At 47.4% G+C, this 15,000-nt stretch overlaps 42 non-coding genes and 10 pseudogenes across 42 annotated transcripts; all 52 read right to left on the bottom strand.

The window, feature by feature from the left end:
• Positions 1-181: 181 nt before the first annotated feature.
• On the bottom strand, positions 182-290 carry LOC138545000 (5S ribosomal RNA; annotated as a pseudogene).
• A 106-nt stretch (positions 291-396) lies between these two features.
• On the bottom strand, positions 397-515 carry LOC138547697 (5S ribosomal RNA). The gene has a single exon (XR_011291529.1). It is a non-coding gene; the product is annotated as a 5S ribosomal RNA (ribosomal RNA).
• A 106-nt stretch (positions 516-621) lies between these two features.
• On the bottom strand, positions 622-740 carry LOC138536971 (5S ribosomal RNA). Its single transcript, XR_011285125.1, has one exon. It is a non-coding gene; the product is annotated as a 5S ribosomal RNA (ribosomal RNA).
• Positions 741-846: 106 nt separating this feature from the next.
• On the bottom strand, positions 847-965 carry LOC138541987 (5S ribosomal RNA). Its single transcript, XR_011289979.1, has one exon. It is a non-coding gene; the product is annotated as a 5S ribosomal RNA (ribosomal RNA).
• A 106-nt stretch (positions 966-1,071) lies between these two features.
• LOC138539668 (5S ribosomal RNA) lies at positions 1,072-1,190 on the bottom strand. The gene has a single exon (XR_011287732.1). It is a non-coding gene; the product is annotated as a 5S ribosomal RNA (ribosomal RNA).
• Positions 1,191-1,295: 105 nt separating this feature from the next.
• Positions 1,296-1,414, bottom strand: LOC138548100 (5S ribosomal RNA). Its single transcript, XR_011291915.1, has one exon. It is a non-coding gene; the product is annotated as a 5S ribosomal RNA (ribosomal RNA).
• A 106-nt stretch (positions 1,415-1,520) lies between these two features.
• LOC138551040 (5S ribosomal RNA) lies at positions 1,521-1,639 on the bottom strand. Its single transcript, XR_011294777.1, has one exon. It is a non-coding gene; the product is annotated as a 5S ribosomal RNA (ribosomal RNA).
• Positions 1,640-1,745: 106 nt separating this feature from the next.
• LOC138541535 (5S ribosomal RNA) lies at positions 1,746-1,864 on the bottom strand. The gene has a single exon (XR_011289540.1). It is a non-coding gene; the product is annotated as a 5S ribosomal RNA (ribosomal RNA).
• A 106-nt stretch (positions 1,865-1,970) lies between these two features.
• On the bottom strand, positions 1,971-2,089 carry LOC138539667 (5S ribosomal RNA). Its single transcript, XR_011287731.1, has one exon. It is a non-coding gene; the product is annotated as a 5S ribosomal RNA (ribosomal RNA).
• Positions 2,090-2,195: 106 nt separating this feature from the next.
• On the bottom strand, positions 2,196-2,314 carry LOC138538440 (5S ribosomal RNA). The gene has a single exon (XR_011286540.1). It is a non-coding gene; the product is annotated as a 5S ribosomal RNA (ribosomal RNA).
• Positions 2,315-2,777: 463 nt separating this feature from the next.
• LOC138546938 (5S ribosomal RNA) lies at positions 2,778-2,886 on the bottom strand (annotated as a pseudogene).
• A 106-nt stretch (positions 2,887-2,992) lies between these two features.
• On the bottom strand, positions 2,993-3,111 carry LOC138547696 (5S ribosomal RNA). Its single transcript, XR_011291528.1, has one exon. It is a non-coding gene; the product is annotated as a 5S ribosomal RNA (ribosomal RNA).
• Positions 3,112-3,217: 106 nt separating this feature from the next.
• LOC138539202 (5S ribosomal RNA) lies at positions 3,218-3,336 on the bottom strand. The gene has a single exon (XR_011287277.1). It is a non-coding gene; the product is annotated as a 5S ribosomal RNA (ribosomal RNA).
• Positions 3,337-3,442: 106 nt separating this feature from the next.
• LOC138549999 (5S ribosomal RNA) lies at positions 3,443-3,561 on the bottom strand. The gene has a single exon (XR_011293766.1). It is a non-coding gene; the product is annotated as a 5S ribosomal RNA (ribosomal RNA).
• A 106-nt stretch (positions 3,562-3,667) lies between these two features.
• LOC138539666 (5S ribosomal RNA) lies at positions 3,668-3,786 on the bottom strand. The gene has a single exon (XR_011287730.1). It is a non-coding gene; the product is annotated as a 5S ribosomal RNA (ribosomal RNA).
• A 106-nt stretch (positions 3,787-3,892) lies between these two features.
• LOC138538439 (5S ribosomal RNA) lies at positions 3,893-4,011 on the bottom strand. Its single transcript, XR_011286539.1, has one exon. It is a non-coding gene; the product is annotated as a 5S ribosomal RNA (ribosomal RNA).
• Positions 4,012-4,475: 464 nt separating this feature from the next.
• On the bottom strand, positions 4,476-4,584 carry LOC138543400 (5S ribosomal RNA; annotated as a pseudogene).
• Positions 4,585-4,689: 105 nt separating this feature from the next.
• Positions 4,690-4,808, bottom strand: LOC138548089 (5S ribosomal RNA). The gene has a single exon (XR_011291904.1). It is a non-coding gene; the product is annotated as a 5S ribosomal RNA (ribosomal RNA).
• A 106-nt stretch (positions 4,809-4,914) lies between these two features.
• On the bottom strand, positions 4,915-5,033 carry LOC138540422 (5S ribosomal RNA). Its single transcript, XR_011288471.1, has one exon. It is a non-coding gene; the product is annotated as a 5S ribosomal RNA (ribosomal RNA).
• A 106-nt stretch (positions 5,034-5,139) lies between these two features.
• On the bottom strand, positions 5,140-5,258 carry LOC138548895 (5S ribosomal RNA). Its single transcript, XR_011292687.1, has one exon. It is a non-coding gene; the product is annotated as a 5S ribosomal RNA (ribosomal RNA).
• Positions 5,259-5,721: 463 nt separating this feature from the next.
• Positions 5,722-5,830, bottom strand: LOC138546174 (5S ribosomal RNA; annotated as a pseudogene).
• A 106-nt stretch (positions 5,831-5,936) lies between these two features.
• On the bottom strand, positions 5,937-6,055 carry LOC138550980 (5S ribosomal RNA). The gene has a single exon (XR_011294720.1). It is a non-coding gene; the product is annotated as a 5S ribosomal RNA (ribosomal RNA).
• A 106-nt stretch (positions 6,056-6,161) lies between these two features.
• LOC138549997 (5S ribosomal RNA) lies at positions 6,162-6,280 on the bottom strand. Its single transcript, XR_011293764.1, has one exon. It is a non-coding gene; the product is annotated as a 5S ribosomal RNA (ribosomal RNA).
• Positions 6,281-6,386: 106 nt separating this feature from the next.
• Positions 6,387-6,505, bottom strand: LOC138539665 (5S ribosomal RNA). The gene has a single exon (XR_011287729.1). It is a non-coding gene; the product is annotated as a 5S ribosomal RNA (ribosomal RNA).
• A 106-nt stretch (positions 6,506-6,611) lies between these two features.
• On the bottom strand, positions 6,612-6,730 carry LOC138538438 (5S ribosomal RNA). The gene has a single exon (XR_011286538.1). It is a non-coding gene; the product is annotated as a 5S ribosomal RNA (ribosomal RNA).
• Positions 6,731-7,193: 463 nt separating this feature from the next.
• On the bottom strand, positions 7,194-7,302 carry LOC138546904 (5S ribosomal RNA; annotated as a pseudogene).
• Positions 7,303-7,408: 106 nt separating this feature from the next.
• Positions 7,409-7,527, bottom strand: LOC138547695 (5S ribosomal RNA). Its single transcript, XR_011291527.1, has one exon. It is a non-coding gene; the product is annotated as a 5S ribosomal RNA (ribosomal RNA).
• Positions 7,528-7,633: 106 nt separating this feature from the next.
• LOC138548563 (5S ribosomal RNA) lies at positions 7,634-7,752 on the bottom strand. The gene has a single exon (XR_011292360.1). It is a non-coding gene; the product is annotated as a 5S ribosomal RNA (ribosomal RNA).
• A 106-nt stretch (positions 7,753-7,858) lies between these two features.
• Positions 7,859-7,977, bottom strand: LOC138550858 (5S ribosomal RNA). The gene has a single exon (XR_011294601.1). It is a non-coding gene; the product is annotated as a 5S ribosomal RNA (ribosomal RNA).
• A 106-nt stretch (positions 7,978-8,083) lies between these two features.
• Positions 8,084-8,199, bottom strand: LOC138542048 (5S ribosomal RNA). Its single transcript, XR_011290038.1, has one exon. It is a non-coding gene; the product is annotated as a 5S ribosomal RNA (ribosomal RNA).
• A 106-nt stretch (positions 8,200-8,305) lies between these two features.
• Positions 8,306-8,424, bottom strand: LOC138548893 (5S ribosomal RNA). Its single transcript, XR_011292686.1, has one exon. It is a non-coding gene; the product is annotated as a 5S ribosomal RNA (ribosomal RNA).
• A 479-nt stretch (positions 8,425-8,903) lies between these two features.
• LOC138541222 (5S ribosomal RNA) lies at positions 8,904-9,022 on the bottom strand. Its single transcript, XR_011289234.1, has one exon. It is a non-coding gene; the product is annotated as a 5S ribosomal RNA (ribosomal RNA).
• A 107-nt stretch (positions 9,023-9,129) lies between these two features.
• Positions 9,130-9,248, bottom strand: LOC138537942 (5S ribosomal RNA). The gene has a single exon (XR_011286060.1). It is a non-coding gene; the product is annotated as a 5S ribosomal RNA (ribosomal RNA).
• A 106-nt stretch (positions 9,249-9,354) lies between these two features.
• LOC138540700 (5S ribosomal RNA) lies at positions 9,355-9,473 on the bottom strand. The gene has a single exon (XR_011288737.1). It is a non-coding gene; the product is annotated as a 5S ribosomal RNA (ribosomal RNA).
• Positions 9,474-9,937: 464 nt separating this feature from the next.
• On the bottom strand, positions 9,938-10,046 carry LOC138543399 (5S ribosomal RNA; annotated as a pseudogene).
• Positions 10,047-10,151: 105 nt separating this feature from the next.
• Positions 10,152-10,270, bottom strand: LOC138550845 (5S ribosomal RNA). The gene has a single exon (XR_011294589.1). It is a non-coding gene; the product is annotated as a 5S ribosomal RNA (ribosomal RNA).
• Positions 10,271-10,376: 106 nt separating this feature from the next.
• On the bottom strand, positions 10,377-10,495 carry LOC138547693 (5S ribosomal RNA). Its single transcript, XR_011291524.1, has one exon. It is a non-coding gene; the product is annotated as a 5S ribosomal RNA (ribosomal RNA).
• A 93-nt stretch (positions 10,496-10,588) lies between these two features.
• LOC138548077 (5S ribosomal RNA) lies at positions 10,589-10,707 on the bottom strand. Its single transcript, XR_011291892.1, has one exon. It is a non-coding gene; the product is annotated as a 5S ribosomal RNA (ribosomal RNA).
• Positions 10,708-10,813: 106 nt separating this feature from the next.
• On the bottom strand, positions 10,814-10,932 carry LOC138541258 (5S ribosomal RNA). The gene has a single exon (XR_011289268.1). It is a non-coding gene; the product is annotated as a 5S ribosomal RNA (ribosomal RNA).
• Positions 10,933-11,038: 106 nt separating this feature from the next.
• Positions 11,039-11,157, bottom strand: LOC138541534 (5S ribosomal RNA). The gene has a single exon (XR_011289539.1). It is a non-coding gene; the product is annotated as a 5S ribosomal RNA (ribosomal RNA).
• Positions 11,158-11,263: 106 nt separating this feature from the next.
• LOC138542259 (5S ribosomal RNA) lies at positions 11,264-11,382 on the bottom strand. Its single transcript, XR_011290246.1, has one exon. It is a non-coding gene; the product is annotated as a 5S ribosomal RNA (ribosomal RNA).
• Positions 11,383-11,488: 106 nt separating this feature from the next.
• LOC138538437 (5S ribosomal RNA) lies at positions 11,489-11,607 on the bottom strand. Its single transcript, XR_011286537.1, has one exon. It is a non-coding gene; the product is annotated as a 5S ribosomal RNA (ribosomal RNA).
• A 463-nt stretch (positions 11,608-12,070) lies between these two features.
• LOC138546937 (5S ribosomal RNA) lies at positions 12,071-12,179 on the bottom strand (annotated as a pseudogene).
• Positions 12,180-12,285: 106 nt separating this feature from the next.
• On the bottom strand, positions 12,286-12,404 carry LOC138547692 (5S ribosomal RNA). Its single transcript, XR_011291523.1, has one exon. It is a non-coding gene; the product is annotated as a 5S ribosomal RNA (ribosomal RNA).
• Positions 12,405-12,510: 106 nt separating this feature from the next.
• Positions 12,511-12,629, bottom strand: LOC138542535 (5S ribosomal RNA; annotated as a pseudogene).
• A 106-nt stretch (positions 12,630-12,735) lies between these two features.
• Positions 12,736-12,854, bottom strand: LOC138537929 (5S ribosomal RNA). The gene has a single exon (XR_011286047.1). It is a non-coding gene; the product is annotated as a 5S ribosomal RNA (ribosomal RNA).
• Positions 12,855-12,960: 106 nt separating this feature from the next.
• On the bottom strand, positions 12,961-13,079 carry LOC138541991 (5S ribosomal RNA). Its single transcript, XR_011289983.1, has one exon. It is a non-coding gene; the product is annotated as a 5S ribosomal RNA (ribosomal RNA).
• Positions 13,080-13,543: 464 nt separating this feature from the next.
• On the bottom strand, positions 13,544-13,652 carry LOC138543398 (5S ribosomal RNA; annotated as a pseudogene).
• Positions 13,653-13,757: 105 nt separating this feature from the next.
• Positions 13,758-13,876, bottom strand: LOC138537183 (5S ribosomal RNA). The gene has a single exon (XR_011285327.1). It is a non-coding gene; the product is annotated as a 5S ribosomal RNA (ribosomal RNA).
• A 106-nt stretch (positions 13,877-13,982) lies between these two features.
• LOC138540411 (5S ribosomal RNA) lies at positions 13,983-14,101 on the bottom strand. The gene has a single exon (XR_011288460.1). It is a non-coding gene; the product is annotated as a 5S ribosomal RNA (ribosomal RNA).
• A 106-nt stretch (positions 14,102-14,207) lies between these two features.
• Positions 14,208-14,326, bottom strand: LOC138537248 (5S ribosomal RNA). The gene has a single exon (XR_011285390.1). It is a non-coding gene; the product is annotated as a 5S ribosomal RNA (ribosomal RNA).
• A 463-nt stretch (positions 14,327-14,789) lies between these two features.
• On the bottom strand, positions 14,790-14,898 carry LOC138546173 (5S ribosomal RNA; annotated as a pseudogene).
• Between the last annotated feature and the right edge of the window lie 102 nt (positions 14,899-15,000).

The following is a 15,000-nucleotide window of genomic DNA, read 5'->3' as shown; positions in this document are numbered from 1 at the left end:
AGTCGATTTATTACCCATGAACACACTACCTGTATGCTAATTCTATGTAAAAAGGTAGCTCCAGCCCTCATGATGTTGTCCAACATTTCCGCTATAAAACGGGATACAATTATTTTGGAAACATACCAAATTTGAAAAATAATTGAGAAGTTGCGCAATTACTAATCATGGAGCACAAAACAGCCTACAGCACCTGGTATTCCCAGGCAGTCTCCCATCCAGGTACTAACTAGGCCTGACCCTGCTTAGCTTCCGAGATCGGGCGCATTCAGTGTGGTGTGGCCGTAGGCTCTGGGCCTAGTGAGTTTTGTACTTTTAAGCATCTAGTCGGCTAGACCTTGCAGTTTTGAAAGGCAATTGTGAAATGGCTCACTTCCTGAACTTGGAGCACAAAAAAGCCTACAGCACCTGGTATTCCCAGGTGGTCTCCCATCCAGGTACTAACTAGGCCCGACACTGCTTAGCTTCCGAGATCAGACGAGATCGGGCGCAATCAGTGTGGTGTGGCCGTAGGCTCTGGGCCTAGTGAGTTTTGTACTTTTAAGCATCTAGTCAGCTAGACCTTGCAGTTTTGAAAGGCAATTGAGAAATGGCTCACTTCCTGAACTTGGAGCACAAAAAAGCCTACAGCACCTGGTATTCCCAGGCGGTCTCCCATCCAGGTACTAACGAGGCCCGACACTGCTTAGCTTCCGAGATCAGACGAGATCGGGCGCAATCAGTGTGGTGTGGCCGTAGGCTCTGGGCCTAGTGAGTTTTGTACTTTTAAGCATCTAGTCAGCTAGACCTTGCAATTTTGAAAGGCAATTGAGAAATGGCTCACTTCCTGAACTTGGAGCACAAAAAAGCCTACAGCACCTGGTATTCCCAGGCGGTCTCCCATCCAGGTACTAACGAGGCCCGACACTGCTTAGCTTACGAGATCAGACGAGATCGGGCGCATTCAGTGTGGTGTGGCCATAGGCTCTGGTTCTTGTGAGTTTTGTACTTTTAAGCATCTAGTCGGCTAGACCTTGCAGTTTTGAAAGGCAATTGAGAAATGGCTCACTTCCTGAACTTGGAGTACAAAAAAGCCTACAGCACCTGGTATTCCCAGGCGGTCTTCCATCCAGGTACTAACTAGGCCCGACACTGCTTAGCTTCTGAGATCAGACGAGATCAGGCACATTCAGTGTGGTGTGGCCGTAGGCTCTGGGCCTAGTGAGTTTGTACTTTTAAGCATCTAGTCGGCTAGACCTTGCAGTTTTGAAAGGCAATTGTGAAATGGCTCACTTCCTGAACTTGGAGCACAAAGAAGCCTACAGCACCTGGTATTCCCAGGTGGTCTCCCATCCAGGTACTAACTAGGCCCGACACTGCTTAGCTTCCGAGATCAGACGAGATCGGGCGCATTCAGTGTGGTGTGGCCGTAGGCTCTGGGCCTAGTGAGTTTTGTACTTTTAAGCATCTAGTCGGCTAGACCTTGCAGTTTTGAAAGGCAATTGAGAAATGGCTCACTTCCTGAACTTGGAACACAAAAAAGCCTACAGCACCTGGTATTCCCAGGTGGTCTCCCATCCAGGTACTAACTAGGCCCGACACTGCTTAGCTTCCGAGATCAGACGAGATCAGGCGCAATCAGTGTGGTGTGGCCGTAGGCTCTGGGCCTAGTGAGTTTTGTACTTTTAAGCATCTAGTCAGCTAGACCTTGCAGTTTTGAAAGGCAATTGAGAAATGGCTCACTTCCTGAACTTGGAGCACAAAAAAGCCTACAGCACCTGGTATTCCCAGGCGGTCTCCCATCCAGGTACTAACGAGGCCCGACACTGCTTAGCTTCCGAGATCAGACGAGATCGGGCGCATTCAGTGTGCTGTGGCCGTAGGCTCTGGTTCTTGTGAGTTTTGTACTTTTAAGCATCTAGTCGGCTAGACCTTGCAGTTTTGAAAGGCAATTGAGAAATGGCTCACTTCCTGAACTTGGAGTACAAAAAAGCCTACAGCACCTGGTATTCCCAGGCGGTCTTCCATCCAGGTACTAACTAGGCCCGACACTGCTTAGCTTCTGAGATCAGACGAGATCAGGCACATTCAGTGTGGTGTGGCCGTAGGCTCTGGGCCTAGTGAGTTTTGTACTTTTAAGCATCTAGTCGGCTAGACCTTGCAGTTTTAAAAGGCAATTGAGAAAGGGCTCACTTCCTGAACTTGGAGCACAAAAAAGCCTACAGCACCTGGTATTCCCAGGCGGTCTCCCATCCAGGTACTAACTAGGCCTGACACTGCTTAACTTCCGAGATCAGTCGAGATCGGGTGCATTCAGTGTGGTGTGGCCGTAGGCTCTAGGAATGCTAAGAATATTACTCTTATGCATTTGCATTTAGTAAGCTAAGCCATGCAGCCACTTGCAACATGATACCACGCTCATCGCTCGATCAGGCTCGATCAGGCGAGATATATAAGACTGGTGGGCCCATTCAGGACTCCTATGTCTGGTAGGATAACTTTAATTCATCCATCCTGTGTCTGTTGCAGGGAGGTGGAGAGAACAATCAACACAATAATGGTTTTCTTTCATGCCTCTTGAAGGACTCAATATTCTCTGTACTGCATTACATGTGAAAGTCGATTTATTACCCATGAACACACTACCTGTATGCTAATTCTATGTAAAAAGGTAGCTCCAGCCCTCATGATGTTGTCCAACATTTCCGCTATAAAACGGGATACAATTATTTTGGAAACATACCAAATTTGAAAAATAATTGAGAAGTTGCGCAATTACTAATCATGGAGCACAAAAAAGCCTACAGCACCTGGTATTCCCAGGCAGTCTCCCATCCAGGTACTAACTAGGCCTGACCCTGCTTAGCTTCCGAGATCTGGCGCATTCAGTGTGGTGTGGCCGTAGGCTCTGGGCCTAGTGAGTTTTGTACTTTTAAGCATCTAGTCGGCTAGACCTTGCAGTTTTGAAAGGCAATTGTGAAATGGCTCACTTCCTGAACTTGGAGCACAAAAAAGCCTACAGCACCTGGTATTCCCAGGTGGTCTCCCATCCAGGTACTAACTAGGCCCGACACTGCTTAGCTTCCGAGATCAGACGAGATCGGGCGCAATCAGTGTGGTGTGGCCGTAGGCTCTGGGCCTAGTGAGTTTTGTACTTTTAAGCATCTAGTCGGCTAGACCTTGCAGTTTTGAAAGGCAATTGAGAAATGGCTCACTTCCTGAACTTGGAGCACAAAAAAGCCTACAGCACCTGGTATTCCCAGGCGGTCTCCCATCCAGGTACTAACGAGGCCCGACACTGCTTAGCTTCCGAGATCAGACGAGATCGGGCGCAATCAGTGTGGTGTGGCCATAGGCTCTGGGCCTAGTGAGTTTTGTACTTTTAAGCATCTAGTCAGCTAGACCTTGCAATTTTGAAAGGCAATTGAGAAATGGCTCACTTCCTGAACTTGGAGCACAAAAAAGCCTACAGCACCTGGTATTCCCAGGCGGTCTCCCATCCAGGTACTAACGAGGCCCGACACTGCTTAGCTTCCGAGATCAGACGAGATCGGGCGCATTCAGTGTGGTGTGGCCGTAGGCTCTGGTTCTTGTGAGTTTTGTACTTTTAAGCATCTAGTCGGCTAGACCTTGCAGTTTTGAAAGGCAATTGAGAAATGGCTCACTTCCTGAACTTGGAGTACAAAAAAGCCTACAGCACCTGGTATTCCCAGGCGGTCTTCCATCCAGGTACTAACTAGGCCCGACACTGCTTAGCTTCTGAGATCAGACGAGATCAGGCACATTCAGTGTGGTGTGGCCGTAGGCTCTGGGCCTAGTGAGTTTTGTACTTTTAAGCATCTAGTCGGCTAGACCTTGCAGTTTTAAAAGGCAATTGAGAAAGGGCTCACTTCCTGAACTTGGAGCACAAAAAAGCCTACAGCACCTGGTATTCCCAGGCGGTCTCCCATCCAGGTACTAACTAGGCCTGACACTGCTTAACTTCCGAGATCAGTCGAGATCGGGTGCATTCAGTGTGGTGTGGCCGTAGGCTCTAGGAATGCTAAGAATATTACTCTTATGCATTTGCATTTAGTAAGCTAAGCCATGCAGCCACTTGCAACATGATACCACGCTCATCGCTCGATCAGGCTCGATCAGGCGAGATATATAAGACTGGTGGGCCCATTCAGGACTCCTATGTCTGGTAGGATAACTTTAATTCATCCATCCTGTGTCTGTTGCAGGGAGGTGGAGAGAACAATCAACACAATAATGGTTTTCTTTCATGCCTCTTGAAGGACTCAATATTCTCTGTACTGCATTACATGTGAAAGTTGATTTATTACCCATGAACACACTACCTGTATGCTAATTCTATGTAAAAAGGTAGCTCCAGCCCTCATGATGTTGTCCAACATTTCCGCTATAAAACGGGATACAATTATTTTGGAAACATACCAAATTTGAAAAATAATTGAGAAGTTGCGCAATTACTAATCATGGAGCACAAAAAAAGCCTACAGCACCTGGTATTCCCAGGCAGTCTCCCATCCAGGTACTAACTAGGCCCGACCCTGCTTAGCTTCCGAGATCGGGCGCATTCAGTGTGGTGTGGCCGTAGGCTCTGGGCCTAGTGAGTTTGTACTTTTAAGCATCTAGTCGGCTAGACCTTGCAGTTTTGAAAGGTAATTGTGAAATGGCTCACTTCCTGAACTTGGAGCACAAAAAAGCCTACAGCACCTGGTATTCCCAGGTGGTCTCCCATCCAGGTACTAACTAGGCCCGACACTGCTTAGCTTCCGAGATCAGACGAGATCGGGCGCATTCAGTGTGGTGTGGCCGTAGGCTCTGGGCCTAGTGAGTTTTGTACTTTTAAGCATCTAGTCGGCTAGACCTTGCAGTTTTGAAAGGCAATTGAGAAATGGCTCACTTCCTGAACTTGGAGTACAAAAAAGCCTACAGCACCTGGTATTCCCAGGCGGTCTCCCATCCAGGTACTAACTAGGCCCGACACTGCTTAGCTTCTGAGATCAGACGAGATCAGGCGCATTCAGTGTGGTGTGGCCGTAGGCTCTGGGCCTAGTGAGTGTTGTACTTTTAAGCATCTAGTCGGCTAGACCTTGCAGTTTTAAAAGGCAATTGAGAAAGGGCTCACTTCCTGAACTTGGAGCACAAAAAAGCCTACAGCACCTGGTATTCCCAGGCGGTCTCCCATCCAGGTACTAACTAGGCCTGACACTGCTTAACTTCCGAGATCAGACGAGATCGGGTGCATTCAGTGTGGTGTGGCCGTAGGCTCTAGGAATGCTAAGAATATTACTCTTATGCATTTGCATTTAGTAAGCTAAGCCATGCAGCCACTTGCAACATGATACCACGCTCATCGCTCGATCAGGCTCGATCAGGCGAGATATATAAGACTGGTGGGCCCATTCAGGACTCCTATGTCTGGTAGGATAACTTTAATTCATCCATCCTGTGTCTGTTGCAGGGAGGTGGAGAGAACAATCAACACAATAATGGTTTTCTTTCATGCCTCTTGAAGGACTCAATATTCTCTGTACTGCATTACATGTGAAAGTCGATTTATTACCCATGAACACACTACCTGTATGCTAATTCTATGTAAAAAGGTAGCTCCAGCCCTCATGATGTTGTCCAACATTTCCGCTATAAAACGGGATACAATTATTTTGGAAACATACCAAATTTGAAAAATAATTGAGAAGTTGCGCAATTACTAATCATGGAGCACAAAAAAGCCTACAGCACCTGGTATTCCCAGGCAGTCTCCCATCCAGGTACTAACTAGGCCTGACCCTGCTTAGCTTCCGAGATCGGGCACATTCAGTGTGGTGTGGCCGTAGGCTCTGGGCCTAGTGAGTTTTGTACTTTTAAGCATCTAGTCGGCTAGACCTTGCAGTTTTGAAAGGCAATTGTGAAATGGCTCACTTCCTGAACTTGGAGCACAAAAAAGCCTACAGCACCTGGTATTCCCAGGTGGTCTCCCATCCAGGTACTAACTAGGCCCGACACTGCTTAGCTTCCGAGATCAGAGGAGATCGGGCGCAATCAGTGTGGTGTGGCCGTAGGCTCTGGGCCTAGTGAGTTTTGTACTTTTAAGCATCTAGTCAGCTAGACCTTGCAGTTTTGAAAGGCAATTGAGAAATGGCTCACTTCCTGAACTTGGAGCACAAAAAAGCCTACAGCACCTGGTATTCCCAGGCGGTCTCCCATCCAGGTACTAACGAGGCCCGACACTGCTTAGCTTCCGAGATCAGACGAGATCGGGCGCATTCAGTGTGGTGTGGCCGTAGGCTCTGGTTCTTGTGAGTTTTGTACTTTTAAGCATCTAGTCGGCTAGACCTTGCAGTTTTGAAAGGCAATTGAGAAATGGCTCACTTCCTGAACTTGGAGTACAAAAAAGCCTACAGCACCTGGTATTCCCAGGCGGTCTTCCATCCAGGTACTAACTAGGCCCGACACTGCTTAGCTTCTGAGATCAGACGAGATCAGGCACATTCAGTGTGGTGTGGCCGTAGGCTCTGGGCCTAGTGAGTTTTGTACTTTTAAGCATCTAGTCGGCTAGACCTTGCAGTTTTAAAAGGCAATTGAGAAAGGGCTCACTTCCTGAACTTGGAGCACAAAAAAGCCTACAGCACCTGGTATTCCCAGGCGGTCTCCCATCCAGGTACTAACTAGGCCTGACACTGCTTAACTTCCGAGATCAGTCGAGATCGGGTGCATTCAGTGTGGTGTGGCCGTAGGCTCTAGGAATGCTAAGAATATTACTCTTATGCATTTGCATTTAGTAAGCTAAGCCATGCAGCCACTTGCAACATGATACCACGCTCATCGCTCGATCAGGCTCGATCAGGCGAGATATATAAGACTGGTGGGCGCATTCAGGACTCCTATGTCTGGTAGGATAACTTTAATTCATCCATCCTGTGTCTGTTGCAGGGAGGTGGAGAGAACAATCAACACAATAATGGTTTTCTTTCATGCCTCTTGAAGGACTCAATATTCTCTGTACTGCATTACATGTGAAAGTCGATTTATTACCCATGAACACACTACCTGTATGCTAATTCTATGTAAAAAGGTAGCTCCAGCCCTCATGATGTTGTCCAACATTTCCGCTATAAAACGGGATACAATTATTTTGGAAACATACCAAATTTGAAAAATAATTGAGAAGTTGCGCAATTACTAATCATGGAGCACAAAAAAGCCTACAGCACCTGGTATTCCCAGGCAGTTTCCCATCCAGGTACTAACTAGGCCTGACCCTGCTTAGCTTCCGAGATCGGGCACATTCAGTGTGGTGTGGCCGTAGGCTCTGGGCCTAGTGAGTTTTGTACTTTTAAGCATCTAGTCGGCTAGACCTTGCAGTTTTGAAAGGCAATTGTGAAATGGCTCACTTCCTGAACTTGGAGCACAAAAAAGCCTACAGCACCTGGTATTCCCAGGTGGTCTCCCATCCAGGTACTAACTAGGCCCGACACTGCTTAGCTTCCGAGATCAGACGAGATCGGGCGCAATCAGTGTGGTGTGGCCGTAGGCTCTGGGCCTAGTGAGTTTTGTACTTTTAAGCATCTAGTCAGCTAGACCTTGCAGTTTTGAAAGGCAATTGAGAAATGGCTCACTTCCTGAACTTGGAGCACAAAAAAGCCTACAGCACCTGGTATTCCCAGGCGGTCTCCCATCCAGGTACTAACAAGGCCCGACACTGCTTAGCTTCCGAGATCAGACGAGATCGGGCGCATTCAGTGTGGTGTGGCCGTAGGCTCTGGTTCTTGTGAGTTTTGTACTTTTAAGCATCTAGTCGGCTAGACCTTGCAGTTTTGAAAGGCAATTGAGAAATGGCTCACTTCCTGAACTTGGAGTACAAAAAAGCCTACAGCACCTGGTATTCCCAGGCGGTCTTCCATCCAGGTACTAACTAGGCCCGACACTGCTTAGCTTCCGAGATCAGACGAGATCGGGCGCATTCAGTGTGGTGTGGCCGTAGGCTCTGGGCCTAGTGAGTTTTGTACTTTTAAGCATCTAGTCGGCTAGACCTTGCAGTTTTGAAAGGCAATTGAGAAATGGCTCACTTCCTGAACTTGGAGTACAAAAAAGCCTACAGCACCTGGTATTCCCAGGCGGTCTCCCATCCAGGTACTAACTAGGCCCGACACTGCTTAGCTTCTGAGATCAGAGATCAGGCGCATTCAGTGTGGTGTGGCCGTAGGCTCTGGGCCTAGTGAGTGTTGTACTTTTAAGCATCTAGTCGGCTAGACCTTGCAGTTTTAAAAGGCAATTGAGAAAGGGCTCACTTCCTGAACTTGGAGCACAAAAAAGCCTACAGCACCTGGTATTCCCAGGCGGTCTCCCATCCAGGTACTAACTAGGCCTGACACTGCTTAACTTCCGAGATCAGACGAGATCGGGTGCATTCAGTGTGGTGTGGCCGTAGGCTCTAGGAATGCTAAGAATATTACTCTTATGCATTTGCATTTAGTAAGCTAAGCCATGCAGCCACTTGCAACATGATACCACGCTCATCGCTCGATCAGGCTCGATCAGGCGAGATATATAAGACTGGTGGGCCCATTCAGGACTCCTATGTCTGGTAGGATAACTTTAATTCATCCATCCTGTGTCTGTTGCAGGGAGGTGGAGAGAACAATCAACACAATAATGGTTTTCTTTCATGCCTCTTGAAGGACTCAATATTCTCTGTACTGCATTACATGTGAAAGTCGATTTATTACCCATGAACACACTACCTGTATGCTAATTCTATGTAAAAAGGTAGCTCCAGCCCTCATGATGTTGTCCAACATTTCCGCTATAAAACGGGATACAATTATTTTGGAAACATACCAAATTTGAAAAATAATTGAGAAGTTGCGCAATTGTGAAATGGCTCACTTCCTGAACTTGGAGCACAAAAAAGCCTACAGCACCTGGTATTCCCAGGCGGTCTCCCATCCAGGTACTAACGAGGCCCGACACTGCTTAGCTTCCGAGATCAGACGCGATCGGGCGAATTCAGTGTGGTGTGGCCGTAGGCTCTGGTTCTTGTGAGTTTTGTACTTTTAAGCATCTAGTCGGCTAGACCTTGCAGTTTTGAAAGGCAATTGAGAAATGGCTCACTTCCTGAACTTGGAGTACAAAAAAAGCCTACAGCACCTGGTATTCCCAGGTGGTCTTCCATCCAGGTACTAACTAGGCCCGACACTGCTTAGCTTCTGAGATCAGACGAGATCAGGCACATTCAGTGTGGTGTGGCCGTAGGCTCTGGGCCTAGTGAGTTTTGTACTTTTAAGCATCTAGTCGGCTAGACCTTGCAGTTTTAAAAGGCAATTGAGAAAGGGCTCACTTCCTGAACTTGGAGCACAAAAAAGCCTACAGCACCTGGTATTCCCAGGCGGTCTCCCATCCAGGTACTAACTAGGCCTGACACTGCTTAACTTCTGAGATCAGACGAGATCGGGTGCATTCAGTGTGGTGTGGCCGTAGGCTCTAGGTATGCTAAGAATATTACTCTTATGCATTTGCATTTAGTAAGCTAAGCCATGCAGCCACTTGCAACATGATACCACGCTCATCGCTCGATCAGGCTCGATCAGGCGAGATATATAAGACTGGTGGGCCCATTCAGGACTCCTATGTCTGGTAGGATAACTTTAATTCATCCATCCTGTGTCTGTTGCAGGGAGGTGGAGAGAACAATCAACACAATAATGGTTTTCTTTCATGCCTCTTGAAGGACTCAATATTCTCTGTACTGCATTACATGTGAAAGTCGATTTATTACCCATGAATACACTACCTGTATGCTAATTCTATGTAAAAAGGTAGCTCCAGCCCTCATGATGTTGTCCAACATTTCCGCTATAAAACGGGATACAATTATTTTGGAAACATACCAAATTTGAAAAATAATTGAGAAGTTGCGCAATTACTAATCATGGAGCACAAAAAAAGCCTACAGCACCTGGTATTCCCAGGCAGTCTCCCATCCAGGTACTAACTAGGCCCGACCCTGCTTAGCTTCCGAGATCGGGCGCATTCAGTGTGGTGTGGCCGTAGGCTCTGGGCCTAGTGAGTTTGTACTTTTAAGCATCTAGTCGGCTAGACCTTGCAGTTTTGAAAGGGAATTGTGAAATGGCTCACTTCCTGAACTTGGAGCACAAAAAAGCCTACAGCACCTGATATTCCCAGGTGGTCTCCCATCCAGGTACTAACTAGGCCCGACACTGCTTAGCTTCCGAGATCAGACGAGATCGGGCGCATTCAGTGTGGTGTGGCCGTAGACTCTGGGCCTAGTGAGTTTTGTACTTTTAAGCATCTAGTCGGCTAGACCTTGCAGTTTTGAAAGGCAATTGAGAAATGGCTCACTTCCTGAACTTGGAGCACAAAAAAGCCTACAGCACCTGGTATTCCCAGGTGGTCTCCCATCCAGGTACTAACTAGGCCCGACACTGCTTAGCTTCCGAGATCAGACGAGATCGGGCGCAATCAGTGTGGTGTGGCCGTAGGCTCTGGTTCTTGTGAGTTTTGTACTTTTAAGCATCTAGTCGGCTAGACCTTGCAATTGTGAAATGGCTCACTTCCTGAACTTGGAGCACAAAAAAGCCTACAGCACCTGGTATTCCCAGGTGGTCTCCCATCCAGGTACTAACTAGGCCCGACACTGCTTAGCTTCCGAGATCAGACGAGATCGGGCGCATTCAGTGTGGTGTGGCCGTAGGCTCTGGGCCTAGTGAGTTTTGTACTTTTAAGCATCTAGTCGGCTAGACCTTGCAGTTTTGAAAGGCAATTGAGAAATGGCTCACTTCCTGAACTTGGAGCACAAAAAAGCCTACAGCACCTGGTATTCCCAGGTGGTCTCCCATCCAGGTACTAACTAGGCCGGACACTGCTTAGCTTCCGAGATCAGACGAGATCGGGCGCAATCAGTGTGGTGTGGCCGTAGGCTCTGGGCCTAGTGAGTTTTGTACTTTTAAGCATCTAGTCAGCTAGACCTTGCAGTTTTGAAAGGCAATTGAGAAATGGCTCACTTCCTGAACTTGGAGCACAAAAAAGCCTACAGCACCTGGTATTCCCAGGCGGTCTCCCATCCAGGTACTAACGAGGCCCGACACTGCTTAGCTTCCGAGATCAGACGAGATCGGGCGCATTCAGTGTGCTGTGGCCGTAGGCTCTGGTTCTTGTGAGTTTTGTACTTTTAAGCATCTAGTCGGCTAGACCTTGCAGTTTTGAAAGGCAATTGAGAAATGGCTCACTTCCTGAACTTGGAGTACAAAAAAGCCTACAGCACCTGGTATTCCCAGGCGGTCTTCCATCCAGGTACTAACTAGGCACAACACTGCTTAGCTTCTGAGATCAGACGAGATCAGGCACATTCAGTGTGGTGTGGCCGTAGGCTCTGGGCCTAGTGAGTTTTGTACTTTTAAGCATCTAGTCGGCTAGACCTTGCAGTTTTAAAAGGCAATTGAGAAAGGGCTCACTTCCTGAACTTGGAGCACAAAAAAGCCTACAGCACCTGGTATTCCCAGGCGGTCTCCCATCCAGGTACTAACTAGGCCTGACACTGCTTAACTTCCGAGATCAGTCGAGATCGGGTGCATTCAGTGTGGTGTGGCCGTAGGCTCTAGGAATGCTAAGAATATTACTGTTATGCATTTGCATTTAGTAAGCTAAGCCATGCAGCCACTTGCAACATGATACCACGCTCATCGCTCGATCAGGCTCGATCAGGCGAGATATATAAGACTGGTGGGCCCATTCAGGACTCCTATGTCTGGTAGGATAACTTTAATTCATCCATCCTGTGTCTGTTGCAGGGAGGTGGAGAGAACAATCAACACAATAATGGTTTTCTTTCATGCCTCTTGAAGGACTCAATATTCTCTGTACTGCATTACATGTGAAAGTCGATTTATTACCCATGAACACACTACCTGTATGCTAATTCTATGTAAAAAGGTAGCTCCAGCCCTCATGATGTTGTCCAACATTTCCGCTATAAAACGGGATACAATTATTTTGGAAACATACCAAATTTGAAAAATAATTGAGAAGTTGCGCAATTACTAATCATGGAGCACAAAAAAGCCTACAGCACCTGGTATTCCCAGGCAGTCTCCCATCCAGGTACTAACTAGGCCTGACCCTGCTTAGCTTCCGAGATCTGGCGCATTCAGTGTGGTGTGGCCGTAGGCTCTGGGCCTAGTGAGTTTTGTACTTTTAAGCATCTAGTCGGCTAGACCTTGCAGTTTTGAAAGGCAATTGTGAAATGGCTCACTTCCTGAACTTGGAGCACAAAAAAGCCTACAGCACCTGGTATTCCCAGGTGGTCTCCCATCCAGGTACTAACTAGGCCCGACACTGCTTAGCTTCCGAGATCAGACGAGATCGGGCGCAATCAGTGTGGTGTGGCCGTAGGCTCTGGGCCTAGTGAGTTTTGTACTTTTAAGCATCTAGTCAGCTAGACCTTGCAGTTTTGAAAGGCAATTGAGAAATGGCTCACTTCCTGAACTTGGAGCACAAAAAAGCCTACAGCATCTGGTATTCCCAGGCGGTCTCCCATCCAGGTACTAACGAGGCCCGACACTGCTTAGCTTCCGAGATCAGACGAGATCGGGCGCAATCAGTGTGGTGTGGCCGTAGCCTCTGGGCCTAGTGAGTTTTGTACTTTTAAGCATCTAGTCAGCTAGACCTTGCAATTTTGAAAGGCAATTGAGAAATGGCTCACTTCCTGAACTTGGAGCACAAAAAAGCCTACAGCACCTGGTATTCCCAGGCGGTCTCCCATCCAGGTACTAACGAGGCCCGACACTGCTTAGCTTCTGAGATCAGACGAGATCAGGCACATTCAGTGTGGTGTGGCCGTAGGCTCTGGGCCTAGTGAGTTTTGTACTTTTAAGCATCTAGTCGGCTAGACCTTGCAGTTTTAAAAGGCAATTGAGAAAGGGCTCACTTCCTGAACTTGGAGCACAAAAAAGCCTACAGCACCTGGTATTCCCAGGCGGTCTCCCATCCAGGTACTAACTAGGCCTGACACTGCTTAACTTCCGAGATCAGTCGAGATCGGGTGCATTCAGTGTGGTGTGGTCGTAGGCTCTAAGAATGCTAAGAATATTACTCTTATGCATTTGCATTTAGTAAGCTAAGCCATGCAGCCACTTGCAACATGATACCACGCTCATCGCTCGATCAGGCTCGATCAGGCGAGATATATAAGACTGGTGGGCCCATTCAGGACTCCTATGTCTGGTAGGATAACTTTAATTCATCCATCCTGTGTCTGTTGCAGGGAGGTGGAGAGAACAATCAACACAATAATGGTTTTCTTTCATGCCTCTTGAAGGACTCAATATTCTCTGTACTGCATTACATGTGAAAGTTGATTTATTACCCATGAACACACTACCTGTATGCTAATTCTATGTAAAAAGGTAGCTCCAGCCCTCATGATGTTGTCCAACATTTCCGCTATAAAACGGGATACAATTATTTTGGAAACATACCAAATTTGAAAAATAATTGAGAAGTTGCGCAATTACTAATCATGGAGCACAAAAAAAGCCTACAGCACCTGGTATTCCCAGGCAGTCTCCCATCCAGGTACTAACTAGGCCCGACCCTGCTTAGCTTCCGAGATCGGGCGCATTCAGTGTGGTGTGGCCGTAGGCTCTGGGCCTAGTGAGTTTGTACTTTTAAGCATCTAGTCGGCTAGACCTTGCAGTTTTGAAAGGCAATTGTGAAATGGCTCACTTCCTGAACTTGGAGCACAAAAAAGCCTACAGCACCTGGTATTCCCAGGTGGTCTCCCATCCAGGTACTAACTAGGCCCGACACTGCTTAGTTTCCGAGATCAGACGAGATCGGGCGCATTCAGTGTGGTGTGGCCGTAGGCTCTGGGCCTAGTGAGTTTTGTACTTTTAAGCATCTAGTCGGCTAGACCTTGCAGTTTTGAAAGGCAATTGAGAAATGGCTCATTTCCTGAACTTGGAGTACAAAAAAGCCTACAGCACCTGGTATTCCCAGGCGGTCTCCCATCCAGGTACTAACTAGGCCCGACACTGCTTAGCTTCTGAGATCAGACGAGATCAGGCGCATTCAGTGTGGTGTGGCCGTAGGCTCTGGGCCTAGTGAGTGTTGTACTTTTAAGCATCTAGTCGGCTAGACCTTGCAGTTTTAAAAGGCAATTGAGAAAGGGCTCACTTCCTGAACTTGGAGCACAAAAAAGCCTACAGCACCTGGTATTCCCAGGCGGTCTCCCATCCAGGTACTAACTAGGCCTGACACTGCTTAACTTCCGAGATCAGACGAGATCGGGTGCATTCAGTGTGGTGTGGCCGTTGGCTCTAGGAATGCTAAGAATATTACTCTTATGCATTTGCATTTAGTAAGCTAAGCCATGCAGCCACTTGCAACATGATACCACGCTCATCGCTCGATCAGGCTCGATCAGGCGAGATATATAAGACTGGTGGGCCCATTCAGGACTCCTATGTCTGGTAGGATAACTTTAATTCATCCATCCTGTGTCTGTTGCAGGGAGGTGGAGAGAACAATCAACACAATAATGGTTTTCTTTCATGCCTCTTGAAGGACTCAATATTCTCTGTACTGCATTACATGTGAAAGTCGATTTATTACCCATGAACACACTACCTGTATGCTAATTCTATGTAAAAAGGTAGCTCCAGCCCTCATGATGTTGTCCAACATTTCCGCTATAAAACGGGATACAATTATTTTGGAAACATACCAAATTTGAAAAATAATTGAGAAGTTGCGCAATTACTAATCATGGAGCACAAAAAAGCCTACAGCACCTGGTATTCCCAGGCAGTCTCCCATCCAGGTACTAACTAGGCCTGACCCTGCTTAGCTTCCGAGATCGGGCACATTCAGTGTGGTGTGGCCGTAGGCTCTGGGCCTAGTGAGTTTTGTACTTTTAAGCATCTAGTCGGCTAGGCCTTGCAGTTTTGAAAGGCAATTGTGAAATGGCTCACTTCCTGAACTTGGAGCACA

This window comes from Ambystoma mexicanum, unplaced genomic scaffold, assembly GCF_040938575.1.
Source record: "Ambystoma mexicanum isolate Mex_15411 unplaced genomic scaffold, UKY_AmexF1_1 Mex_scaf10, whole genome shotgun sequence".
Lineage (NCBI taxonomy): Eukaryota > Metazoa > Chordata > Amphibia > Caudata > Ambystomatidae > Ambystoma > Ambystoma mexicanum.
The sequence above is the reverse complement of the archived record's forward strand: the minus strand, read 5'-3'. Positions and strand labels throughout refer to the sequence as shown.